The sequence below is a fragment of the Perca flavescens genome, chromosome 7 (genome assembly GCF_004354835.1).
Source record: "Perca flavescens isolate YP-PL-M2 chromosome 7, PFLA_1.0, whole genome shotgun sequence".
NCBI lineage: Eukaryota > Metazoa > Chordata > Actinopteri > Perciformes > Percidae > Perca > Perca flavescens.
Window position 1 is genome coordinate 22,844,796 of NC_041337.1, and position 8,579 is coordinate 22,853,374.

Genomic DNA, 8,579 nt, shown 5'->3' on the forward strand with positions numbered 1-8,579 from the left:
GTAGCCAACATGCAATGCAAGAGAGGGAGATAGATGGTGTAGGCTACGTAGCCTATTTTCATCTCGAGCTCTAATAAATTGAGTTTGCTTTCAAGCAGTTTATGAAGTAGCCTAACAAGTTCACATCATGTGTTCTCGACGTAAACATGCACTGCAACGCTACTGAGTAGCTAGGGGGGTAGGAGCTACTTGTTATCAAGATTTGTTTGAATGAGGGCAAAAGTGTGCATTCCGAGAATGAGCCCCGTTCTGTTTCCGCGTTTGTAACTGCTTGCATTACTATCAACGCTGACAAAGTCGGCCCACGATCACCAAGCTCTGTTCAGAGAACGTCTCTGCTTACGAACGGTGTAGCGTGAGCCGACACTGGTTTCAACCAGAGACACTTTCTGCCACGAGTCCGGGGACTTTCCCCTGGGCGGTAGTGAGAAACTAGGTCCTCCGCATGTAGCCCAGATTGCAAGCCTTCTGAATGCCCGGATGTTAAAAGGTGTGCACGCTGTATAAATAGTAAGCCGGACGACGGTTATTCACAATCACGGTGTCACAAAAGTTGGAAATGGTCCCGCAGTATAACGTTAATCAATAATAGCCTAATCTTATACAATGCGAACGACCGGTTGCTCTTTCAAAAGATCGTCTCTGTTGTTTGTAAGTAGTCTTGAATCAAAACCTTCAAAAAACCGTGAGGGATCATGGGAAATTTAAAGGTATGGTAGCCAAATAATGGCCACCACAAATGTGTTATTATTTAGGCTTAATAAGTTATTATTTGTTTGTAGGCTACAGGCACAATCTGTGCCACAGCACTGAAATGCATAATGCTACAGATTGGATTGCAATCTGGCTGCTATCACTTCTTCTAGATTTACACGTCTATTCATCCGGTGATACTACGTAAACTGTCCAAGTTGCATAGTTTAGCCTACATTAATGTTTAGCACAAAAGTTAAGACTAATTGCAAATCCTCCATTTCATGTCAAACTCTCTCCGATTTCTGGTGTGAAGTAGCTATATTATTAGCTAAAAGAATGAATATATGCTAGAGAGAAAAACAACAGGGAGGAATAAACATCTGGAAAGAATAGCCACATTGTTTTACTGGGATTTCTTGCAAATGATTATAAATTATCCTAAAAAAAACAAAAAAACAAAGATATAAGAAATTAAACTTCAAACAAAGACAGGATGTTATGCTCCCATGTAATCTTTCATGGTTCTCAATGCAAGAGAAGGATTTATTTTAATGATATTTTTATTTGGAGAAAATGACCATTTTCTCACTTTCATGGTACTTTCATTGGCTGAATTGTATTTTAATCTGATGCATGAATAGTGTCTCCATATATAACAACGGCCTTTCAAAAGAAAACAAGCTGTCTTCAAAAGCTAAAAGCCATTTGTTTAAGAGCATAAGTAGGCTACATCTGAATCGTCTAAAGAGCTCAATAAAAATTATTTCGCAGGATGCCATTGTAGCGTCCGTTCCACTGTCATAATTTTAAAAAGTCAATCAGAAATTCTTACAATAAAGTAGGTTAATTTAAGCATTTATTACATTATCTTACAACAGCTGTAACAAGAATTATGATTTGCTTAATATTCTCTTATCTTTAAGGGCGGTTTTGCAGAGGTCGCATGTGATCTGTCATCTTATGTCGGATACTGCATTTTCAGGATCGCAATTCTAGGACCCTAATGAACAGAAATCAGAGTTTACTGTGAGTAGTTCTCTCGGGGGAAACCAGGTGGCACAATTTCTCGGCACTGTACTGTTGTTAGACTTACTGGCAGAATCACTCGGGGCTGCAGGCCCAAAACTCACTTTTATCTCTAATATTCGCCACACAGGGACATAATAATTTACATTAGAACATTTTTAATTTAATTTCACGTATAATAAATAACTGTATCCACACAATAAAAGCTGAGAGTCAAATCAACAACACAGTGTTTAAAGAGGTCCACATCTATTAGGCTATCGCCAGTATAGTGGTACACAATAAATATGTCCAAAAGTACTCTTAAATTAAACTATTAACCTACAGCTTTTATTCTTATCTTTTTATTTTAATACCCTAATAACCATATGCAAGTCTTACTTAATTGAAAGTATATAACTATAAAACAAAATAACTGCATTTCAAAATAAAAATGACAGAAGTAACCTCTTATCAACTACATGTACCAGGAATCAATATATATATATATATATATATATATATATATATATATATATATATACAGTACAGGCCAAAAGTTTGGACACACCTTCTCATTCAAATGTATTTCCTTTAATTTTCATGACTATTTACATTGTAGATTCTCACTGAAGGCATCAAAACTATGAATTAACACATATGGAATTATGTACTTAAAAAAGTGTGAAATAACTGAAAACATGTCTTATATTTTAGATTCTTCAAAGTAGCAACCCTTTGCTTTTTTATTAATAAGGGAAAAAAATCCACTAATTAACCCTGACAAAGCACACCTGTGAAGTGAAAACCATTTCAGGTGACTACCTCATGAAGCTCATTGAGAGAACATCAAGGGTTTGCAGAGTCATCAAAAAAAGCAAAGGGTGGCTACTTTGAAGAATCTAAAATATAAGACATGTTTTCAGTTATTTCACACTTTTTTTTTAAGTACATAATTCCATATGTGTTCATTCATAGTTTTGATGCCTTCAGTGAGAATCTACAATGTAAATAGTCATGAAAATAAAGAAACACATTGAATGAGAAGGTGTGTCCAAACTTTTGGCCTGTACTGTATATATATAATATGATATATATGATACTACTTCTACAAAAAAAAGTTGTATTATTGTTGCACCACCACTATTAGACAGCACGGTGGCTCAGTGGTTAGCACTTCTGCCTCACAGGAAATTGGCACTGCAGAGTTCAATCCCCAGTCCAGGCAGGGCCTGTCTGTGTGGAGTTTGCATGTTCTTCCTGTGCTTGCGTGGGTTTCATTTGGGTACTTCAGTTACTTACCACCATAGGACATGCATGCTAAGTATCTAGGACTACAGTTGAAAATTAGTTGACTGGCTACCACTGGTGCATTTACAGAAATGTTGATTAATGTGCATTGTCCTAATCAAATAAATCAAGTTTGGTTCAAGTGGAGCTGATTTACTTTATAGCCTACTGGGTTGTTCAGTCTACAAACTATGCATCCTGTTTTATGATCTGATTTTGAATGTTAATCTGCACAAACTTACTGCAGCTGTACAGTACATTTGATGAAGTAAAAATATTTCCCTTTTTTTTAAATGCCAGAAAATGGAAATACCTTAATATTGTACTTGAGGGAATGTACTAAGTAACTTTCCCCTGCCAGTAACTTTATAATGGTATGTCTAAGCACATTGTCATCCTGCTGGTTAATATTTTTAATAATAATACATTTTTCTGTTGATTGGTATGCTTCATAACCCCAAGAGAAGCTTTTCTTAATCCATCATTCACTTCCATGAGGTGACATGGTAATAAAAAAGATGAAGTCAACGATGGTATAAAAGTAATTTAGCATTTACTCAAGTACCTCACTTAAGTACAGTTATGAGGTGTTGCATAAATATTTCCATGTTCTACTACTTTTAACTTCTATTCTACTATACTTCAGAGATCACTAATGTACTTTTAATTCCCAACAGATTGATATTTAAATACAGAACACATCTCAGGTCAATTATGATAAAATTAGCTGCACCTCAACCAAGTACAACATTGAAATTCTGCCTAAAATGCATGAATTATTGCAAATCATATTATGAGAGACACAAGTGAGCCCTATGCAATAATGTTGTGTAATTTGAATGAGTTGGGTGACTGCATTGCTGAGATTATCAGGCAGGCAATTACTTAAAAATATATTGCTTGCATGATTGGACTGATATGGCGTTATACCCAATGTGTTGAACCAGTATTATGGCACATTAATTATTGCTTTTGCCGACAGTAATGACAGATGTTGATGGACAGCCAGCCCACAGACAGCACTGTGACAGCATCTTAAAGGAGGCTGCAAACCTGCTGCAGGAAACAAATCATGATTTTCTTCTGCATTTAAATGCAGTTTGTGCTCCATCTCTTTCGGTAAGACAACGGTGTCTTAAAAGTAGGCCTAGACCGTTTAAAAAAAGCTGGTGGCAGAGGTGAAGGAAGAATTAAAATCTGGATCTATCTATAAATTGCAGGAACGTCTTTCTGTCTCTCTGTCTCTCTGTCTGTGTGGGTGTTATGCGCATATCTCTCGGACCGTTGACAGGTGTCTTGCTACGGGCTCGAATAAGCGCAGTGCCAAGTTTGATGTTGTTTGGATTAGAAATGCAAAAGATGTCGTTGTATATAGGTAAAAGAAGAACACATTGGCTTTTGCCGCTCTAGCCGCTGGCCACTCCCCCTCTCACCCTGAGGACCAGAGACAGAGAGCAGCGGAGCTTTGGCAGCTAAAACGTGACATACACCTCAGACCGAAAAAAAATGTGCAAATTTGCTCTACTTTGGACTGTCTTTGACTTTGAATAAACAAACGAAATTCCCAAATTTAAGGACGTTTAGAAATCCCACACATGCAAAGCACAACCACAGACAAAAAGTGCAGACAGAGCGTGACATCTATGTATTATACACTCACCTAAAGGATTATTAGGAACACCATACTAATACCGTGTTTGACCCTATCCTATCAATATGGGCCAACATTTCTAAAGAATGCTTCCACCACCTTGTTGAATCAATGACACAAAGAATTAAGGCAGTTCTGAAGGCGAAAGGGATCCTCCACACCATTACACCACCACCCCCACCAGCCTGCACAGTGGTAACAAGGCATGACGGATCCACGTTCTCATTCTGTTTACGCCAAATTCTGACTCTACCATCTGAATGTCTCAACAGAAATCGAGACTCATCAGATCAGGCAACATTTTTCCAGTCTTCAACTGTCCAATTTTGGGTGCGCTCGTGCAAATTGTAGCCTCATTTTCCTATTTTTAGTGGAGATGAGTGGTACCCGGTGAGGTCTTCTGCTGGTGTAGCCCATCCGCCTCAAGGTTGTGCGTGTTGTGGCTTCACAAATGCTTTGCTGCATACCTCGTTTGTAACGAGTGGTTATTTGAATCAAAGTTGATCTTCTGTCAGCTTGAATCAGTCGGCCCATTCTCCTCTGACCTCTAGCATCAACAAGGCATTTTCGTCCCCCCAGGATTGCAGCAAATGGTTGTGCATGAAAATCCCAGTAATTGAGCAGATTGTGAAATACTCAAACCAGCCCATCTGGCACCAACAACCATGCCACGCTCAAAGTTGCTTAGATCACCTTTCTTTCCCATTCTGCCATTCAGTTTGGAGTTCAGGAGATTGTCTTGACCAGGACCACACCCTTAAATGAATTGAAGCAGCTGCCGTGTGATTGATTGATTAGATAATTTCATTAACGTGAAATTGAACAGGTGTTCCTAATAATCCTTTAGGTGAGTGTATATAGCCTATTATATTATAAAGCGAGACGTGTGTCCGTGTAAGCCACATGCAGAACGCTTTAGAACAGTGGGGGGACTCTTTTCCTGCTATTTTATTAAATTGCTGTGAGCTGCAGCAGAACATAATGTAGCCTAATCTCGGAGATTATTACTTCAGAGCGCTGTGCAATGCGAGAAAATCTCACCCTGCGTCGGGTTAATTAAATCGTCAAAATCCCCCCGCAAATCCCCTACTTCACCGTTAACTGTCAAGCCACTAAACCATATGGAAATGAACACCTCTGCTGAAATCTTAAATCTGTTAACGATCCGACACAAGACAACCCAACACCGTCTCTCTCTCTCTCTCTCTCTCTCTCTCTCTCTCTCTCTCTCTCTCTCTCTCTCTGCACGCACACGCACACACACGGTCCGGGTCAGGTGGTTGATTAACGCAGATATAGGTGCTGATTAGCTCTCATAATGAGCCGGATGGGTAGCGCACTGCCATGAGTCCATGGCGCTAATGTCTGATTACTCCACATTTTCATTGTGATATTTTGTGATTACATTCTGAATCTGCAGCATTCTGTCGGGTACAGTAGGCTAGTACAATGTCTTCCTCTGATGTAGCCTACACTGTAAGTCAGAAGTAGGCTATACAGTGGAGTTGCATGGTTTGGGGTCCTTCTGTAAGTCATATTGGGGTACAATTTGGTTTTGATGAATTCTACAAGCAGCAATAGGCTACCACAGGCCAAGCAATCGCCCGTTCCAAACAGGCACATTTTCAACGGCCACTGCACTAGTTTAAGTAAAAGCAACAATTCCACAGAAAAATATTGCATTGAAAACACATGTTCACAGTAAATGTACTCAAGTATTGAAATATTAAAGGGCTCATTGTGAAAAGGGTTAAAATATTGATGAGTAAACAGTATTTGATGGTTGGTTCTGGTGCAGCTAAGCCTGATTATCATACACTAAACTACAGCAGTGTGTCATAATCATAACTGTATTGCAATAATGCCACCTTGTATCTCCAATCTGGGGATTTTTTTACGCTTTCAATTCAAATTAAGGATTATTTGCTCACTACATTATGTAAAAATGCATTACCACAGAGCTAAAACAACACTATTTAATGCTCTTGGTGCTACAAATTTGACATTTTGACAGCAATATTTTAAGAAGTTTATCTCATGAGTCATGTTAAACCTCTTAATCTGCAACATCACTTCTGAGTGCAGGCGTCAGAGGAATGTTGTATAAGGCATAAGAACCAGTACCTCAAAGTTGTACTTACCGGTGGGGGTAGGGCACAGTTCATGGGTAGAAGAACAGGATGTTACGACTAAAATCTGGCAGATACTGAGCACATGTTAACATCTCTGGGACACAAAAATATCAGCAAAAGCATGGTCACCAGTGCACCACTACAACTTGTTTAATTGACATAAACTTATAATAGTTTTGACAATTTTCCCCATTTAATAAAACATGTCAGAGGCCTTCATCATACTAACTGCAACATCATGTGATTAGTTTTTACGTGTCTCTGTAAACATCAGATTGTGTATTCTCATTGTCTTTTCCCTATTTTGTCTTGGATTGCTTTCATTTATTTTTGGCCTTTCTATTTTTTGCTGCTCTTTATTGTTCTCTTGTCGCTTTTTTCCTTACGGCTTTCTTCTTTCAGTTCCGTAACTGTAATCTTATTTCACAGGCTGCTTTAATCTCCTTTGTTTTCACCTTTTAATCATCTTCTTTTCATATTTTTTTAACAGCATATTTTTCTCACTCTCACTTTTCCATTCTCTCAACCACTTTTTCTCTAATTTTCTCGTCCTCCGATCTGTCTGCCTCTTCTTGCTTGTGACCGGCAGGCTGTCGGTTCAATCCCAAAACCGGCAGGATAAATCTGGGTGGTAAAAGTGAAAAAGCAGCACTCCTCCCTCATTACTTCCATTGCGGTGCCCTTGAGCAAGGCCCTTTACCCTAACCGTTCAAGTGGAGCTGCTCAGCGGCCAGCAGATCAGACTGTGGTTGTACAGGGCAGCTTCCAGCTGTGACTGTGTGAATGTGATCAGGGTCAGGGTGATCAAAAGAGAGGCTTCCTCTCATTGAAACTTCCCTGAATAAATAAAGGTAAAATAATCTAGAAAAGTACACAATTTTATGGACAGAGGTATCCAAATTCTTGTATCCCTTTAGTGTGGATGCGCTGTTAAAACTGCAGGCGTTTTTATTATTATTTTTTTATTAATCTCATTATTGTTGTTGCTCTCTCATTACTTCTACCCTGTGCACATACTTTTCTGTTTGTTGTTCACATCACACTGTCCTCTATATCCCTTCATTCTATAAGTTTCCATCTGCTCCTTTCTTTTCCTCCTTCATTTTCTTTTCCCTCATTTTCATGGTGCCAATTTACTGTCTCTCCACTCTTCAAAGAACATCCATTCAAACCCCCCCACCCCCCTCCCCCGCCCACCGGCATTCCTCTCCATTTCATATTTTCTTTTAATCAGTCTTTTCATCAGGCTCCTCCACCCAAACCTCCTGCATTCCCCCCTGATAACCCCACCCTGTACAAGATGATGATGTTACAAATTGGGTTTATTTTACCTCCCTCCTGATCTTTTCTCCATTGCTTCCATATCTTTCTGTATTTTACCTCAGTTTTTCATGTACTTTTCTTTTCTCTGGCTCTCTTTCTGTAATCCTTAAAAACCTCTCCACTACTCTGTAGTTGATCAAGTGCTTTTTTGTCTAGCCCGACTATTCAGATAGTGACTCAGTATAATTACCAGATTGTGAACTGTTCTCCTTTTCAGTAGATGAACACTAAACATGCAGAGGTTGATTTTAGTGCAGTGAGCTGAAAGTTGTTAAGCAAGGACACAATTATGTGCTTAAGGCTCCGTCTTCATTTTTTGGCATCTCCATGGTTACAATGCCAATTAGGGACCTAATTATAACACTTGAAACTGCAAGTGAAATGAAATGGTGTGCTTACTGCAGTATTTTTGTACATGTTCTCTGCTGCACTGATATTTGCGTATTCAAAGAAGAATAGTTCCACTCATCACTGTCCTTGTT